General features: G+C 43.0%; 1 protein-coding gene across 3 annotated transcripts in view; it reads right to left on the bottom strand.

Annotated features, from left to right (window-relative positions):
- Window positions 1-12,083: 12,083 nt before the first annotated feature.
- LOC149259522 (neurochondrin family protein) overlaps window positions 12,084-20,274 on the bottom strand; it is a 411,338-nt gene continuing 403,147 nt past the window's right edge. Inside the window, exons 20-21 of one of the 3 annotated variants that reach the window (XR_016257650.1) lie at window positions 13,034-13,162; window positions 12,084-12,700 (exon numbers count right to left, since the gene is read on the bottom strand). The gene's annotated coding sequence lies outside the window, so the exon portion shown is untranslated. Of the gene's footprint in view, window positions 13,163-20,274 lie in introns of all 3 variants that reach the window. The other 2 variants (XM_089418637.1, XM_089418634.1) reach the window with 2 other exon arrangements.

The following is a 20,274-nucleotide window of genomic DNA, read 5'->3' as shown; positions in this document are numbered from 1 at the left end:
AAAAAATAAATAAAATTATATACTTATATATATATATATAAAAGAATCAATAACGTGTATCATACTTACTAATTTTTAAAAGAAATTCAAGAAAAGCCCTACCTTTCCCTTTCCCTTATTTTCTCCTCCCTTAAGGGTTTAGGTAAGGTTCTATCTTTTCATCTACTTGCATATTAAGGTTCTCTTTTTCCTCCAAACTTGAAGGACACAACCCAGCTCCATGGCTGACCTTGATAAGGCTACAACTATGGCTGTCAAGGCATTGTGTTTGCTTCGGGTTTATGTGTCGCTTCCTTTCGCCACTTTCTAGCCTCCAAAACCTAGATCCTCCTCTTGTTCCGCAAAATTGCATTCCTCTTCTCATTGCAAGACATAAACTTCATCCTCATTACCTCGTGCCATTCGATTATAACCAAGTGCATGAAACACATACAAGGGTGAAGACGTTGAGATTCCAAGTGAAGGATTTGGGTAAGTGCAAGGTTTGCATGTGATTTATTTATTTTAATTATTATTACTATTTGTAACAGTGTGTGTGTTTTACTACATTGTAGGAGAGCAATGAGAATCGCTATGTACTCGACATAGATTATTAGATTTCAGAGTTAGTTTACTCTCTATATATAATATATAATGTTAACAACATATACTATATGTTCTGGTTTCTACCTTGAAGGAAAGCAATTAGACAATTTCTTTTAGCTCATGTTCAAAGTTCAGATGAGAAAATAATTTTATTTTTAAATATAAGTACATTATATATATTTAGATAACTAAATAATTAATGTTTCTATTTAAATATATAGATTATTTTTATGTAGATATATATCTAAAAGAAGTCTAAAATTATACTTAATTTGTATGAAGAAATAAATAATATGATGAAATAAATGGATGAAAAAAAGTATAACATGGTATACTTTATTTGTTTTTGTTTTTGGCTTTTTCTAAACCATGGTGGATGAATCTTCCTAACAATGTGAATTTATTTAAATAAAAATATAAAACCATATGTTTGCTTAACTATTCTTTACAGTTGAGGTATTTTAGAGGTTTTTTAAAACCAACCTATATCCATCTTAACTCTAGATCTATCAAGCGCTGAGAGAGATCAAATCTCTCGAGGTGCAAACCTTCCCACAAGTTTTGCACTCAAAAAAGAAGTTTTCACCTTGAGAGATTTGATCCCTCTCGACACTTGATAGATTTGGAGTTAAGATGGATCTAGGTTGATCTATATAAGAATATAGATGATTGAGATTATTTAACTATATCTTATTATTTTGAGTAATAATTTATTATCGATTAAAATGCCTTCAACTTTAACCCTTTTTTTCCCAAGTGGGGTGTGTAAGTCAAATTAATGTGTATATGGGATAACAGGATGGGGCCTCCAACCACCCCACCCTTCCAAATTCCACAGTGTGTGTCAAGCATTAATGTGACTCACCTACCAAGGAGGGTGGTAAAGCAAACTTCAGAAGTTTTACTTCCCATCCAGGCTGAGGTGTCTAGAGCCTTGCTACTATGATTTTTCACCTTGGAAATCGTGTGGCTTTTCTGCCACTGTTCATCGCATCATTGCATTATTCCTTGTGCCTACCATGAACTTCGATCGGGACGCTGCATAGCAGACATTGTTGAATGGTTTGCCTCCATCGACTTTCCTTTCACCACAATTGGGTTTTCCCAACGGAGAAGGGTTTGCCCAAGCCACCTATGTTTCATTGACCTCTTGGCAAGATAATCTCCCTATCTTCTTCAACCAGCACCTTTTCCATTTCCCAAACCCAAACCAACTCAATTTGACAAGTGCTTTGCTACCCCCAATAGCCATGACTTGACAATGAGCCCGTTGTCCCAAAGGAGGGGAGTGAAGCATGGTGGATGGCTTGATAGCTCACTTTTAGGTTGAATACTCAGCACGAATCTACCAAGAACACACTCCACTAGAGACACAAGAGAAAATTCAGGACATGGTAGAGGAAATTTGTTAAGAGAGGCAAGAGGTTCTTGATTCAGAGGCTATGGCAAGGGTTGCTTTGTGGGTTTTGAACATTGGCAATTCACATGGGTGTCAAAACCATTACCTACAAATGGTGGATCTCTACTGACATGTAAAGTTTCTTCTTAGCAAGGTTCTAGTGGACAAGGGCCAAACTCAAGACAATTTGATGCACATGATGGAGCTAAATAATATGCCACTAGTTGTAGAAGGACACTAACTAGGCTCAAGATGGCTTCCCCTCCCAATTCTCCCATTCCATTGCCATACAAGGTTGAGGAACAACCTATCAAGTTGGACACTTCTCTATCATCCTAATGCACAAGTTTTCCTTCTTGTTTCTGATGTTTAATTTCTAGGAAGTTATGTTAGTTCTCATAGGGAGTCTCCTCCTCATCTATGAAGTAATTTTTGTTTACCCTATCAATAGGGAGACCTCCTTGAATTTGCAGACCTATGGAGCCACTTTTTTACTGTACTTAACTGCTTGTTTTCTCATCTATTAGGCAACAACAGTTCATTGTTCTCTAAACAAGTCATGGTTTTTTCTCCTTGATTTTGGTACATTACAATTGGGGGGCTCCAGTATTGCAGCAATAATGCTGCAACTCCTGGGACTCCCTTCTTTACTTTTATCAACCCGGTAGTTCGTAACAAACTTGGAAGCGACAGTGCTATATGCACAAGTACTAGCTCTTCCCGTAGGCTGTCACTTGATCGGCTGGCACAAGTCCGCTAAGAGCTTAAGCCAACTTCTATGAGCTCTTAGAAGAAGCTTTTAGCTGTGATGGACGAAAGCTATCTCAACCAGAGGCTAATCTACTTGCAGAAAGAAGTTGAAAGCTAGAAAAAAACACAAACCCTAACAAACCCTAGTTTTACCGACTAACCCTCCTGGTGCAAGTAAAAGGATGAAAGATACAGAAATGGATGCCAGTGACTTCCCGAAAGGTAAGATGCATGTGACTAAGCTACTTCTGAAGAGAATATGAAGAAAACATCTTTTTGTATTTTCAAATAATATTTGTGGAATCACCTTGCAGGAAATGGAGTGGACGCTTGCAGGAGGTTGGGAAGGTGAGAAGAGGGCCTAAGGGGGTCCCTAGCACCCTTCCAGAGAGGTTCACAGTGATTGGATCTCAAGAAACTGCTTTCGTGAGCTTCTACAGGAAGTCTGCAGGGGTTCTACAGGATGTTCTGTGGCTTCTACAGGGATGTTTCGAAAGGGGATTTTGGAAGGTTGATGGTGGAAGAAAGGTGAAGAAGTGGGTACGAAGGTTGGATGATGATGTGGAGGGGTCCAGGACCTGACGAACGAAGCAGGTGAGTGATAAGGATGGTTGGATTTGTTCAAGGAGGGGTAGAGCAATGTTGCACAAAAATATGGAAATTAGGTCAAAGTGAGGGAATGTAGTAAATGTGAGGCAAGAATCAGAGTTAGAGGACAAAGCAGGTGGTATTGATGGAGTAGGGGTAGGCAAAGAGGTATCACAGGTGCTCTGCAGGTTATTTTCCAAACTATTCAAACAAAGACTCGGAAAACCAAAGACCTAGCTACTTTAACCTAATCTAACCTAAATATCAGCAAAGAAAATGAACATAAGTTTATTGGCAACAGAATCAAGTGAAATAGCTATGCAAACTAAGCAATCATGAACCTGAGCATGTAACCACAACTGGTATCAACTTCCACAAATGAGAATCTAACACTAACAATTGCATGACGAAGCAAAGACAGTGTTTTTGGTGGCGGAAAGAACGCCTTGGTCCCAGCGCATGGTCCCACGGAGGGAGAGGTGAGATCAGGGGTGCTTGATAGCCTTTTTCTAAAGATCTTCTCTGTTATCAACCTATCAAACCAATCTGAACATGAAAAGCCTTTCTAATCATCAACAATGACCTAGGTAACCAAGCAAGATTTTAATCTACTTAACAGAAATTATTTGATAAAGACATCAGCAACACATAACAGTACACAAAGGAAGCCTTGGCACTTGGGTTGGGCCCAACCCCAAGAGCTGCAGGCTCCTAAGAAGAAGCTCAGAACTGGTGCCAAATGAAACTGCTTTCCATTACTCAAAAATAACCATGTCACAAAAGAAGCTGTACAGCAGAAGCTACAAAATGAGCTGAGAAACTAGCAGCACTATAGTGCAAAATACAATTGTTCAAAAAGTAACCTACAAAGGCTGGAAGCCTTCCTATTTATGCACCACGAGGACCTCCAACAATCCTCCTTGATTCGAGGGGCTTGGCTGCCCAAACTGCTAGTACTCAATCACTTCATAAAAGCTGCTCGGCTGCCCTTGGGAATCAACATTGGTGGGCTGCTGAACTCCGAGCTGATGGTGGAGAACTCGAGGAAGAGGCCATTTAGTGCAGGAGGCACCCTCCCTACGAATCCTCAGCCTTGTCCCCTTGCATTTGGTTGTCAAATGGCTCATAAATGCTTGACCTTGGTCCAAAAGTTGTCCAAAAATTTGCAATAAACACGTATTAGTCTTCATGGTCAAGTGACTATCCTCATTCGTTCAATCAACATAAATATACTCAAAAACATGCATAAACTATGAAGAATGGTGGATTAATGGAGAACAATAGGCAAAATGAGCCCAATAAGTTACCCATTTTTGGGGCTCATCAACAATCTATACTCATTTGTTTTTGGTCTGGTTTCCCAAGCCAAAAACAATGGGTAGCTTAAACATGATGTCATGGTCTGGGTAGGGAAACCAAACCAAAAACAAAAGAGTATAGATATAAAATTAAAAAAACAATTTCAAAATGTCAAACATAATATACTAGAGGGAGCTAAGGGATGGGGGGTTGAACCCTAGTTGCCCCGACCCTATGGTTTGTGCTTCCCATCCTCCGAGTGGTTAGGGTGTCTTCATATCCTATGTTGTCAGGTGTGTTCGTGTGGGTTTCTGTTAAAATTGGCAACTAGGGAAAAACTCCATGTGGGTCATCGTATTTATGGCAGCAGATATTTTTCTTGGATCCCTCTCATCGAGAGGTGTAGGATTGATCTAAAGATCATCCAATTTCAATAAGTATTCATGGAGATATGAATTTATTTGTGTTATAGGACAATTCGTCAAGGTCGGCCAACTACCTAATAACCCCCACATGTGCTCAACGTTTTAGCATAAAAGGAGATGACTTGAGAGTCACTTTACACACACTTCACTCTTGATTTCTCTCCACTCGCTTTAGGTTTTAGTGGAAGAGAAATCTAGGAGAGGAAGCCCTAAATGCAGAAGGTAAGTTGGCATGAGACCTTGACACAATCAAAAGGAGAAGCCTCTACGCTGCCCTAATGGAGATTAGATCACAGCCATGGAAAGAAGTCTCTACACTGCCCTAATGGAGATAAGATCACAGCCATGGAAGGGAACTCTATGCTACCCTAATGGAGATCAAATCACAGCTATGGTAGGAACCTATGCGCTGATCTAAAGGAGCCCTTTCCTCTAACGCAGTCATGAAAGAAGTTTTAACCCAACTATGGAGGAGGCCTTAACAAGATGGAGATATGACATGGTGAAGGAGGCCTACACGTTGCCTCATACGCAGGTCTATCCTGCCCCAGCCGCAAGCCTATGATGACCTAGCCCTAGGCCAGTTCAGGTGACCAGATTGCTGAATGAGGGCCGAGGAATTCTACTACAGGAGGTCGAGTTCTAGGGCCAAGAGGGCAAGCTGCTAGGCCGAGTAAAGGAAGAACAAAGCGTTCGTTGTTTTGGGCACATTTGGAGGAGGCCGAAATCTACAACAAATTGTTGTTAGGCCGCAGGCCATAGCAAACAGTTGGAGGTAGTCTAGGGCTGCGTTGAGGTGGACAAAACCTTTAGGGGACAACAGTGGCAAGCATGGTGCAACAAGCACATGCAGCAGTATGGCTGCATGGTGTAGCAAGCACATTGGGACAACAGTGGCAAGCATGGTGCAGCCCGCAGATTGGGGCAACAGTATGTCAACATGGTACAACATGCCACATGGGACAACAATGGCAAACATGGTGCAACAATGGCACATGGGACAACAATGGTACATGATGCAGTACAGTGATGGGTACAGTCATGATTAGTGAAGCATGATGAGATGCAGCATAGTGATGATGGGTGCAGCACGGTGCAGCATAGTGAGGTGCAGCATGATGATGAGGAGCAACACAATGATAGGTGCAGCAAGGCGATGGAGTCACCTTGGAGAATCAGTTGAAGCGGCATGTCTTCAACTGAGTTCAGCTACCTCATATATCATCTTCTTAGAGATGATCTATGCTCTTATTTAGATAAGTCAAAGTGTTGACTTCTGTTGTAAATGTACTATCTCTCCTCTCTCTGCTGAACTATTGAAAAACATATAAGAAGAATTGATCAAGGGTTTCCCCACATTGGGGTTTGTCCCTGGCTAGCGTCACATCTTGTGTCCTCTTGTCTTGGCTTGTCTTCTGCAATTTATGTTTATGTTCTATCTGCAATTTACTATGATGCTAATGTGATTGCTAATATGGAAAAGATATTGAGCTAACTGTGAAAATTGAAATAAATTCCTCGAAGCATAGAACATACCTAAAATTAACATGGTATCAGAGTTGAGGTGAAGAAAAAGCCCAAGCAAGAGTGAAAGAGCAATCACTGAAGATAGTTGGGAAAGGACAAAAGGCTCAATGGATTCCTCATCCCTCTTCAAATTCACCAAGAGTGAAGTCGAAGTAGAGAATGTTATCAGAATGGCGCAGCGGAAGCTTCTGATGGCCTACCTTAAGATCACTTCAATGGGAAGTCCGGATCTAAGGGTGAAAGGAAAGGCAAATGCCTTGTTTGTAATAAGTCTGGCCATTATACGAAGGAGTGTTTGAATGGTAGGGGCACATCACTTGATGATGATATTCATTCTAGGGACATCTTCAATGATCGGAGGAATGACAGGTAATGCGGATCATCAAGGAAAAAGCCACCTCTTCAAAGAAAGCAAGGAACCCCAAGTATGAAGAATAAAATGTTGTTTCTGATAAGATAAAGAAGTATTATCTTATATTGGCCCTCTCCTCCAGACTCTTTGGGAATCTAGCTTATTGATTGTAGTGCTTCAAGGAACTTCATCGAATAGAAGGGTGCTCTCTCTAATTTGGTAGAGATGGAAACAATCGTGGGATTATACTTGGCATCGATGCCACCTATCCCGGAAAGGGTGTAGGGAATGTTATCCCTCAATTAATGAGGGTAACTCTATTCATTTACAAGAATCTCTTTTATGTACCTGATCGCAAGAAGAACCTGGTGTCCATTTCGGCAATGGAAACCAAAGGTTTCAGGGCGGCATTCATCGATGGAAAGGTAGGTGTTTGAAAATAGAATTTTCAAAGATGATTTTACTCATGGGTTCAAGATTGGCAATTTGTATCAAGTTGTAGGATGGTCCATTGGGAACCATGTCAGTTGACACATCGCATCTATAGCACTGGAGGTCTACTTATTATGGGGCCCTACCCGATGTAAATCAAATGGTGACATGGATGCCTGAATTCAAGAAGAGCATGAAGGTACATGTCCGAGATGTACCGAAGGAAAATCTTACAAGGGGACCATTCCCCTCATGTAGCAGGTCCACAAGTTTGGAACAACCCGAGGGGTTTGAGATTCATGATCGGGAATCTCATGTATGTAGGTGGAAGAAAGCCTTTATGGCTTGAAGTAAACACTTCGGGCTTAATATGAGAGGATTGATAGTTGTCTGATGAAGCTAAAATTCACTAGGAGTGAAGCCGATCCAAACCATTGCTTGAAGGTTGTGGATGATAGACCTCTCATACCGGCACCTTCTGAGGACGACCTCTTTCTGACAGGTGCAGACCCTCTCAGTTACAAAAGTAAGAGGGAGTTGGATTCCAGATTTAGAATGATGAACTGCAAGCCCATGACTACCTCGATGGATCTTAACCTTCAGAAGTTATGTGGTAGGGATGTCGGACCTGTTTTGGGAAATGCCTCTGAGTTTCACAAACTCATACTAGCATTAATGTTCTTGGTGAACTCCCGTCCAGATATATGTTTTGCAAGTTAGCAAGTTGGGCTCATATTTGGTTGAGCCTCACTGGATTGATGCCAAGAATCACGTGAGATATCTTTAGGGCACAATCTCTCATGCATTGAGATACACTGTCGGAAATGTGAAGCTGCATGACTATTCGAACACTGACTAGACAGGTAGTGTGTAGGATCACAAGAGCACTTCTGGGTGCTGGTTCTCTTTGGGTTCTGCTTGATATCCTGGATGAGCAGGAAGTAGAAGACAGTTGCTTTAAGCACCGCTGAGACCAAATACATAGCTACGAGTATGACCTCGTGTGAAGCTGCCTGGTTGTGGAAGCTCTTCAGTGAGTTGTTTGTACACATGGTGGATACCACCGTGATCTTCTGTTTCAACCAGAGGGGGATTTGATTGTTGAGGAATCCTATATTCTATGATTGCTCCAGCATATAGACATCAGATACTACCTTATATGGGATATGGTACATCGATGAGCAAGAAGGCTCCATCGAATTGGCACTGATGTGCAAGTCGCAAACACTTTTTCGAAGCCCGGAGGAAAGGTCAAATTTGTGACTTTCCAAAATGACTTGGAGTCATTGACAGACCCTCTTATGAGGGTCCTGTATGATGCATGCATTGAGCTCTGGGAGCTCCGAGGGGCTTGGGGTACTTCTTGGAGTAACAAGCAACCATAGGGCAACTCACCCTCCCCTAATGGTGCATTGTGTATAGGGTGAATGGTTCAACCTTCCCCTGTGATACCCCGTGGTGACTTATGGACAGGATGAGTGGTTCTCCTGTCGAGGCATCCTACCTATGCAGTCTGGGACTCATGGGAAGTACCTCTCATCTGGCCAATGAACAAGGAAATGGGGTTAGGGGCCATAGTAATACTATCAATGGATGCATCATTGTATCTACCGTACTCCCTATGTTAGGATGACCTCTATTGATCTGGGATCAATGAAATTGAACTGGGATCAATATGAGTGGTTTGAGACACTCTCTTTTGATATTGATCTGGGATCAATTGGAACTGACTTCGGGTCAGTAACAGTGACATAACTCACTCTCTTTTGAAACCGATCTGGGATCAGTAAGAGTGGTATGACACACTCTCTTCATTTGGAACTGACTTCGGGTCAGTAAAGAATGGTATGAGACATTCTCGATCAATTCTTCTTCTTCATGGTTCAACAAAGTAGTGCAGGGCACTGATGGCAAAGATAGTACAATCTAGTAGATGGATCAGCAAGATGGATTTCTCCCTAGTTGAGAGGGAGTGTTAAAATTGGCAACTAGGGCCAAACTCCATGTGGGTCATCTTATTTATGGTAGCTGATATTTTTCTTGGATCCCTCTCATCGAGAGGTGTAGAATTGATCTAATGATCATCTGATTCCGATAAGTATTCATGGAGATATGAATTTATTTGTGTTAGAGGACAATTCGTTAAGGTCGGCTAGCAACCTAATAAACCCCACATGTGGTCAATGTTTTAGTATAAAAGGAGATGACTTGAGAGTCATTTTACACACACTTCACTCTTGATTTCTCTTCACTTGCTTTGGGTTTTAGTAGAAGAGAAATCTAGGAGAGGAAGCCCTAAACATAGAAGGTAAGGAGCCCTAGCATGAGACCTTGACACAGTCAAAAGGAGAAGCCTTTATGCTGCCCTAATGGAGATCGGATCACAGCCATGGAAAGAAGCCTCTACGCTGCCCTCATGGAGATCAGATCACAACCATGGAAGGGAAATCTATGTTGCCCTAATGGAGATCAAATCACAACTATGGTAGGAACCTATACACTGATCTAAAGGAGCCCTCACCTTTAACGCAGTCATGAAATAAGTTTTAATGCAGCTATGGATGATGCCTTAACGAGATGGAGATATGACATGGTGAAGGAGACCTACACGCTACCTCATACGCAGGTCTATCCTGCCCTATCCGCAAGCCTATGATGCCCTAGTCGCAGACCAGTTCATGTGACCAGATTGCTGAAGGAGGGCCAAGGAATTCTGCTACAGGAGGTCGAGTTCTAGGGCCTAGAGGGTAAGCTACTAGGCTGAGTAAAGGAGGAACAAAAAGCTGGTTGTTTGGGCACATTTGGAGGTCGAAATCTACAGCAAACTGTTGCTAGGCCGCGAGCCATAGCAAACAGTTGGAGGTATTCTAGGGCTGCATTGAGGTGGACAGAACCTTTAGGCGACAGCAGTGGCAAGCATGGTGCAACAAGCACATGCAGCAGTGTGGCAAGCATGGTGCAGCAAGCACATGCAGCAGTGTGGCAACATGGTGCAGCAAGCACATTGGGACAACATGCCACATGGGACAATAGTATGGCAACATGGTGCAGCAAGCACATTGGGACAACACTATGGCAACATGGTACAACATGCCACATGGGACAACAGTGGTAAACATGGTGCAGCAATGGCACACGGGACAGCAATGGTACATGATGCAGTATAGTGATGGGTATAGTCATGATTATTGAAGCATGATGAGATGCAGAGTAGTGATGATGGGTGCAGCATGGTGCAACACAGTGAGGTGCAGCGTGATGATGAGGAGCAGCACAATGATAGGTGCAACATGGCGATGGAGTCACCTTGGAGAATCAGTTGAAGCAGCATGTCTTCAACTGAGTTCAGCTACCTCATATATCATCTTCTAAGAGATGATCTATGCTCTTATTTAGATAAGTCAAATTGTTGACTTTTGTTGTAAATGTACTATCTCTCTCTCTCTGCTGAACTATTGAAGAACATATAAGAAGAATTGATCAAAGGTTTCCCCTCATTGGGGTTTATCCCTGGCTAGCGCCACATCTTGTGTCCTCTTGTCTTTTGCGATTTATGTTTATGTTCTATCTGCAATTTACTATTATGCTAATGTGATTGCTAATCTGGAAAAGATATTGAGTTAACTGTGAAAATTGAAATAAATTGCTCTAAGCATAGAACATACCTAAAATTAACAATTTCTCAGTGGCATGCAGGGTTTGGTGGCCTACTAGGCTTGCTCATGAATCGTTGCAGCGTTTTTGTCGTGGTTCTTTTCCTTGCGTTGTTTGGCTTAGATGTTTCTCAGGTTCTTGTCTGGTTGCATTGCCATTACTTGTCAAGGTCGTTGTTGGTCCTTGCTCCGTTTGTCGTCTGTGTTTCCTTGCAAGGAGTTTTCCACGGTCGTTTTGTAGGGCATGGTTGCCTTGTTTCATTCATCCTCGCTGCTTGGTTTTTTTGGGCTTATTGTTTGGAGCTTCCTAGGAAGCATGTGCCTAGTTTCTTGGCTTTTGTCTGTGGGTCAATGTGCCTTGATCTATGTATTCATGGGTTATGGGGTTTTTTTTACCTTGTCTCTGTTTTTATAGAGTTCTTTGTCTATGACTCCTTTTGGGGCTTTTTGGCGGGCTTACCTGCCCTGATATTTTGTATTATTCAATTTTGTGGCCTAAGGTTTTCTTTTTGTATGAATTTGATGTATTTTTCCATGGCTCCCCGGTCGGAGAATGTTCTTTGGAATGCGCTTGCACATATACAAGTAATTTTCTTCTTCTCTAATAAATAAAATTATGCGTTGTTCTTCTATGGAAAATCAAATATAATATACTAAGTATTTGCCAAACATATAATTTACCACCTATTAACTATTTATTATTTTTTTATTGTAGAGAAGTTCACATAAATATTTCAATATGATATATATAAATAAAATGTCTACTGTATGTACTTGTAAATAATTCTAAGAAGCAGATTTCACATCTTCTATCCTCATCATAGCTAAAACAACACCGGTAAAGAAGCAAATTACCAAACCAATGAAAATTATCAAAATATAATATACTAAGTATTTGGCAAACATATAATTTACCACCTATTAACTATTTATTATTTTTTTATTGTAGAGAAGTTCACATAAATATTTCAATATGATATATATAAATAAAATGTCTACTGTATGTACTTGTAAATAATTCTAAGAAGCAGATTTCACATCTTCTATCCTCATCATAGCTAAAACAACACCGGTAAAGAAGCAAATTACCAAACCAATGGAAATTATCATTATGTTTGGATTATCCAGGAGACTGACACATTCCAATGAGCCGTTTAAAGAGGTTTTCTGTACAATCTGAATACATTAAATATAATTAAAAAAAAAACCTAGCAAGATCCTCCTCTTCCCATGTACAACAATTTTTTTATCAACTCTAAACACTTAACACTAACACGCTTGTGAAAAATCAATTGGGTATAACAAATAATTGTTAGATCCTGAAAACATACCTTTTAAACACTTGATCAGTTTTAGTAAATTCATAAGTACCATGTTAAAATACTAAATAGATCATTCCCACCTGATTTTAACATGAACAGAATAAAGCCAACTGGTCTTTCAAACCATAAACTAGCTCAAACCAATATAAATTTCGGTGAGGCATCATCCTAATGTTTTCTATCCACAATTCCCCATGGCAACTCCACCTGGGATTTCTTAATAGAACGAAAACTTATTCCGGTCTCACTCATACTTTGCAGATTCAGATCTATGAGCTTTATATCATTGGGTAGACTGTCAAGTCTTTTCCGTTGTTTCCAATGCTGTTATTGTTAAGAACAGACAGTAGACTGCAAAGTCTTTTCCGCTGTTTCAAAACCCGCTAATGTCAAGCACAGATAAGATTATTTGCTCTCCAACAATATTAAACAATTGATCATCCTTTTCTTTAATGTGGAGTTATTTTTGTGGGGAGTGAAGGGTGGGTTAGAACTGGATGAACAGTGTGAGATATGATCTGGAATATGTGATCAACATTAAGAATTATTTGATAATTTTGATACTTTTAATGTCCAGTCCACCAATTGATCACTCCCCGTTTGACTGTATGATTCTCCTATCCAACTAATAAATATAACATGGTATTCTGACAATTCAAATTGCATTTCACAGTTTAGCATTCATTGATCATGTTACATACCAATATTGGAATTGACTATAGTGCTGGTGCAATCTGGTAATGACTCATATACCCACAAGGATTTCTGATTGTTAACAATTCTAGGCACGTGCCTCAAAAAATATTTGAGAGACATTAGTAACAGGAGCCCTGCACACAGTATGTAAAGGGAATTTCAAAATCTCTCTTATGAGATTTAAATGGGTGCAACAAAGTGATCTATAATATATAGATGTAATATTACTAATGGGAAAATTTACAGTGATAACAAATGAATGCAACACAATTCAGCACAAAATGTTTACACTACATCAGGAAACCAAAAATGCTCCAAACATGCCAAAAGGGCTAATTTTATTATATAACACCGTGGGGGTACAATGTGAAATAGAAAGTGTGCATCTGGGCTTGCTCAAGGCAAGCTACAAGCCCTATGTGGATGAACTATCAATGCCCAACTGCTGTAGGAGTTCCCCCAATGAAAATCTGCGCTGGCCCTTGTAATTCTGCACTCTTGGCTGTGTCAAGATTCTTGTTTGACCCCTCAAAACTGCCGAGAAAATTCCGCCAAATTATTTCTGAAATCCTTGTTGAAAACCCAGAAAAACCCAGAAAGGGTTTGCTCTAGTTTTGACACTCCAAAATTGACCTCAAAATACTTGGCCCTCCTCTACAGGCAGAAAATAAGAATTGTAGCAGATGCTGAGTTTGCTGCACCACAAAGGCCTGGAGAATTCCCCACAATCCCCTCCAAGTGAACTCCAACAACCCCATCTCCTCAACCCCTTCACAAGCCACCCCACAAGTTGCCTCAACAAAGGACTGCGTAGTCCTTGGACAGAATGACATAGGCCCACGTCCAGGAATTCAAATGGCTGTTGTGTGCTGCTTTCTGCTCCTGCAAATCTTCCTCCTTTGCCTGAAAATTGATCAAAAAGTGCCCTAGCAACAATACAACCCCTCACTCCAGCTCTTCTCTCCTCCAATCACTGTGTGGCTCCCTAAACTGCGTCCCCGCTAGTTCAGAATTCGTGTTGCCTGCATGGTCTTCCTTCCAACTCCAAAAAGACTGATGAGATAGCCTTCCTAGGGTGGCACTCGAAGTCCACCGAAGAAAGGTTGAGCTTTCTCCTTGGGAAACTCTTGTGCTAAACAACACTATGTGACTCTGCTAAAAAGCTAGAGCAACAATCGATTATCGAATGATCAAAAGGCCCCAAATGATGTCGCTTCCCTTCTATTCATAAATTGTTTCTCCTTTCCTTCATGTGGGCCCCCACTCTAGGCAAATCGAACTCCCTCCTTTGCCCTATGATTTTCCCCAACTAGGGAGTGCGTATTTCTTGGAGAAGTGGCCCCCACATTCCACTAAGTGATTAATTTCAGCCCCCTTGTCCTAAGTGGTTTTCCCTCCAAACTGTCTTAGGCCCAAAATTGACAAAAATGACAAAATTTGAAATCTTCTTAACAAAATTATTTAGGAAGGGGCATTACAGTCCTCCCCTCCCAAATGTTGCTTGTCCCCAAGCAACTGTAAAGCTAGGTGTTGCAAAATTTGTTCACTCTCCCAAGTGGCATCCTTCTCTAGCAAATCCTTCCACTTAACCAAGTGCTCCCAGATGACCCTATTCCTCAACTTCCTCTCCCATGTCTCCAATATGGTCTCTGGTGTCAGTACTAAGTGCCCCTCATCATCCAGCACAGGCAACTCGGTGGCTGCTATAACCTGCTGCCCCAATGCCTTTTCCAGGCAAGAGACATGAAAAAAATTATGAATCCGACTCTCCATAGTTAGCTCCAACTCGTAAGCTACCTCCCTAACTCTCCGTAGTTAGCTCCAACACGTAAGCTACCTCCCTGACTCTCCATAGTTAGCTCCAACTCGTAAGCTACCTCCACGACCCTCCTGGTCACCCTGTATGGCCCATAGAAGTGTGCCTTAAGCTTCTCTGCCCCTTTCTGCTTAAGTGAACACTATCGATAAGGCTGCAAGTAGAGGTAAACCATGTCCCCCACCTCAAACTGTCTCTCTACCCTGTGCCTATCACCATACATCTTTTGCTTATTCAAGGTTACCTGCAAGTTGTTCTTGAGAGCTCAGAGAATCTCCTGGATCTCTTGAACACAATCCTTTGCCCCTAGAGCCCTACTACCTCCAAATATCATGTCAGAAAAAGTAATTGCATCATATCCATAAAGCGCTCAGAAAGGGGACACACGGATCGACATGTGATAAGTGGTGTTGTAGCAGAACTTTCTTGAATGAAGCCACTTCACCCACGCCCTTTGTTGCCTTGTCACATAGTTGCGTAGGTACCCTTCCAGCCACTTGTTTACTATCTTGGTCTGCCCATCAGTCTTCGGGTGATCGCTGGTGCTGGGTGTGAGCTCAGTCCCCACTAACCGAAACAACTCCTACCAGAAAGCCCCCATGAATTGGTTGTCCTTGTCACTAACGATGGTCTTGGGGAGGCCATGTAGTCGGAAGACCTCCCGAAAGAACAACTCGGCCCCCTGAGAGGCTGAAGATCTCGATGAGATGGCGAAGAAATGGGCGAACTTGGTCAGTCTGTCGACCACAACGTAAATACAATCTCGCCCCTAAGCAGTCGAAAGCCTCGTGATGAAGTCCATGGACACGCTCTCCCACTTCCTCTCCAGAATGGGGAGAAATTGTAGTAAACCTGTGGGATGTGATAGCTCCACCTTTTTCCTTTGACAGTCTATGCACTCTTGCACGTGCCTCAATACATCTCCCTTGAGTCCCTGCCATGAGAACCTCTCCCTGATGGCACGATATGTCTTGAGGAACCCAGGACCCAGGTAGTCCTGCTAGAGGGGAATCATGAGTTGCCCGCATAATCTTCCCCTTGAGCTGAGATCCTGGCACCAAGTATATTCTGTCTTTGTAGTAAATCATGTCATCCATCACCTAGATCCTGTCATCCCTATGTGTGCTATCCAATATCTCACAAGCCTACCTGTCTTTGGAGTACTCAACCGAAAAGTGAGCCTTACAATCATGACTAATGTCCATCAAAGATAGTACTACGAGCCTCCGGGAAAGTGCATCTGCTACTATGTTGTGCTTGCCCTTAACGTACTCAATCTCAAAGTCATAGGCCTAGATTTTGCTCACCCACTTCTGCTACCTCTCCTCCAATGGCTATTGCTCCAAGAAAAATCGAAGACTATTGTGATCAGTCTTCACCTTGAACCAATTGACCACCAGATACTGCCTGAACTTGGCTAGCATATGCATCACGACCATCATCTCTTTGTCATAGACAGAGTACAACCGCTTATGAGGTAGCAGTTTCCTGCTCTTGAATGCAATAGGATGACCTCCCTATGTCAACACAGCCCTAACTCCCTAACCAGAAGCATCACACTCTAGTACAAATGGTCTTATGAAATCTAGCAAAGCCAAAACAAGACAGATGCTCATAACCTTCTTGAGGCGCTCAAAGGCCTCCTGTGCCACTTGCATCCACTCAAAAACCCCCCTTTTTGTCAAATCGGTGAGGGGTGTTGCAAGTTGTGAGAATCCTCTCACAAACCTCCTGTAGTAAGTGCAAATGCCCAGGAACCCTCTCAACTCCGTCACATTCCTGGGTGTTGGCCAATCCAAGATGGCCTTGATCTTCTCCTAGTGTACCTTCACTATGTCCTCCCCAATCACATGCCCAAGGTACAACATCTCTGTCAGTCCAAATTCACATTTGGACATCTTTGCATACAATTGTTGCTCCTCTTGTATGTGAAGTACTACCTCCAAGTGTTGAAGGTGCTCCTCCCAAGTCCGGCCCTGATCTGCTCCTAGTGTACCTTCACTATGTCCTCCCCAATCACATGCCCAAGGTACAACATCTCTGTCAGTCCAAATTCACATTTGGACATCTTTGCATACAGCTGCTGCTCCTCTAGTATGTGAAGTACTACCTCCAAGTGCTGAAGGTGCTCCTCCCAAGTCCGGCTATAGATGAGTATGTCATCAAAGAAGACAAGGACAAAGCGTCGCAACTGCCCACGAAACACGTGGTTCATACAAGACTGGAATGTAGCTGGAGTGTTGGTTAGCCCAAAGGGCATCACCAAGAACTCAAAGTGTCCATAGTGGCAACAAAAGGAAGTCTTGGGGATGTCCTTCTCCCTCACCCGGATCTGGTGATACCCCGAGCGTAGATCTATCTTAGAGAAGTATCTCGCTCCTCTAAGCTCGTCCATCAGCTCATTGATGCGTGGGATGGGGTATTTGTTCTTCATTTTTTTTCTTATTGAGGGTCATGTAGTCAATGCACATGCGGAGTGTCCCATCCTCCTTCACCAGCACCACAGAAGAAGAAAAGGGACTCAAACTAGGCCTAATGTGCCCCAATCTCAACAACTCTTGTATGACCCTCTCTATCTCATCTCGATAGGCTTTGGGGTGCCTATACGGAGTAGTAATGACTGCATGCACCCCCTCCTCCAACTCAATGGTATGCTTGAACCCACGGTCTAGTGGTCTGCCCGGAGGGCTCTCTCCAAAAACCCCTTGGTGCACCTCCATCAAGGCTAATATGTCTAGATGCACAAGTCGTGTCGAAGTCCCTATCTCTGAAATCCTAAGCTCCACCGCCCACTCTATGTCCCCATGCTGTAGATTTGCCTCCATCCTGTGAGCGGAAACTGTCTAGAGTGGACAAGAGTGCATCCCTCTAAGCATTACAGGCTTCCCATCTGGGCCTGTAAACTTCATCTCTAACTTCTGCCAGTCGGTGGTGAACCTCCCCAGTGAGTATAACCACTGGACACCCAAAACTACGTTGGTGTCTGGAATATCAACTACAAAAAAGTGATCATTGACTAATTAGTTCCCCATCACCACAATCAACCTAGGGACGTACTCCATGCACTGCATGTCCGGTCTCTTGGCACCAACATGGAGAACCCTTCAAATGTCTCTGTGAGAATGCCCCTACGCTCCACCATCTGGGCATCAATAAAGTTGTGGGTGGCCTCACTGTCTACAAGGACTGATACTTGTTGCCCCTATACCATCCCCCTGATCTTGAGTGTCAAATAATTCAGTACACCGTGAGTGAAGCAAGAACTCCCCCTGATGGAGAAAATGACCCTCCTCTAGGTGGTGGTGATCCTCCCGATGACTACCCTCCCTCATCTCCCTACTCTACACCCATCTTGAGCTTCTCATTAGGCTCACTGTCTGAATACACCTCAATGTAGTGGGCCTTCAAGGCTCCTGGCACATGAAGCACAACTTCCTCCTCTTGAGGTCTCTCCGAGTCTCCTCATCCATCTAACCACATCCTCCATCCCTCTGAGGTGGTCTACTGTCTTGATTCCCCTGTGGGGCCGTGGGTTTAGTGGGGACAAAGGCCCAGGTCTTGGGCACTGCGTCAATCATATCCTAGGTCCTGGAGATAGCATTCGCAGTGATGTGGGCTTGTAGGCCCTCACCTAACCACACAGTGGCTCCACATGCCCCTCCACAAATAACATGATCAATCGGGCTTCTGAGATGTTGGTCACCATTACTGCCAATCTTTGAAACTTCGTAATGTAAGCCTTTGCGCTGCCAGTCTACCTCAAATGGGCTAACTCCCTGAAATGCAACTTTGGGTCTTTCCTCTCAAATCTCTCCAACAACCTCCAGGTGAACTCTATGTAAGAAGTGATGTGTATATGTCCCAACATGATCAGCCCATGGTACCACCACTCCTAGGCATCCCCCTCCAAGTGAAGAGTAGCAAACCGAATAACATCGGTCTCCCGCATGGGGTTCAGGTGGAAGTATGTGTCTAACTTCTGAACCCAAGCTCTGGCTGAGCTCTTGGTCGACCCATCAAAGTTAGGGAGTGTAACCTTCCCTGCTATCTTTTGCATCTCCTGGTTAGAAGGTCCCCCTCAGTAGTGTGCTCCAGCCCCAATAGTACGTCTCTCCTTGAGATGTATGTACTCCCCAAAAGACATCACTCGCTTAATCTGGGCATCCAACCCCTCATACTCATCAATACTAGATGCAACTGAATTGACCAAGTCTGCAATAGGATTTGGCTCCCTCTCCAATTCTAGCTCATCCACAAAGTGGGGCATTGTGGGACGGCCAACTTTCCCACGCTGGGGAGTGTGTGGGGGCTGATAGGTACAGTTGGCCCCTCCTACTTTGGAACCTCCATCACCATGTAGTTCCCCTTCAAATCTCCCATTCATCTACAACTCCATCACCTGTTGCATCATGTCCATTATGAGCTGCCCTTGCCTCAATATCTGCTGTTTGGTCCTCAACAACTCTTCCAAAATCTGGTTTTGGCCCACCTGCCTAGGCCGCTCATCGTCTCCCTGATTGTCCATACAACCTCTGAAATGGTCCACCTCAGTGTCTGAAAACGGGTATACTTCCCTTTACCTCGGCCCCTACCTTTGCCCCTACCTCTGCCTCTATGTCGATACACTGCTCCTGTAAATGGCCCTGTCGTCCCCTGATCTCAAGCCCACAGCTGGCCAAGACCATGCTCTGATACCACTGTAATATTCCTAATGCAAAAATTTACAGTGATAGCAAATACATGCAACACAATTCAGCACAAAAAATTTACACCACACATCAGGAAATCAAAAATGCTCCAAACACGCCAAAAGGGCTAATTTTACTATATAAATCCATGGGGGTACAATGTGAAATAGAAAGTGTACACCTGAGCTTGCACAAGGCAAGCTACAAGCCCCAGATGGAAGAACTATCAATGCCCAACTGCTGTAGGAGTTCCCCGAACGAAAATCTGTGCTGGCCCTTGTAGTTTTGCACTGTTGGTTGTGTTGAGACTCTTATTTAACCCCTCAAAACTACCCAGAACATTCTACCAAATTATTTCTGGAATCCTTGTCGAGAACTCAAAAAAACCCAGCAATGGTTTGCTCTAGTTTTGACGCTTCAAAATTGACCCCAAAATACGTGGCCCTCCTCCACAGTGAGAAAATGAGAACTGTAGCAGATGTTGAGTTTGCTGCACGACAAAGGCTTGGAGAATTCCCCCACAATCCCCCTCCAAGTGAACTCCAACAACCACAGCTCCTCAACCCCTTCACAAGCCACCCCACAAGTTGCCTCGACAAAGGACTATGCAGTGCTTGGACAGAGTGATGGAGGCCCGCCTCCAGGGATTCGAATGGTTGTTGTGTGCTGCTTTCTGCCCTTGCAAATCTTCCTCCTTTGCCTGAAATTGATCAAAGAGTTTCCCAGCAACAATACAACAATA

Source organism: Pinus tabuliformis, chromosome 6 (genome assembly GCF_031772625.1).
Source record: "Pinus tabuliformis cultivar Carrire ecotype Pingquan chromosome 6, CPIR1, whole genome shotgun sequence".
Lineage (NCBI taxonomy): Eukaryota > Viridiplantae > Streptophyta > Pinopsida > Pinales > Pinaceae > Pinus > Pinus tabuliformis.
The sequence above is the reverse complement of the archived record's forward strand: the minus strand, read 5'-3'. Positions and strand labels throughout refer to the sequence as shown.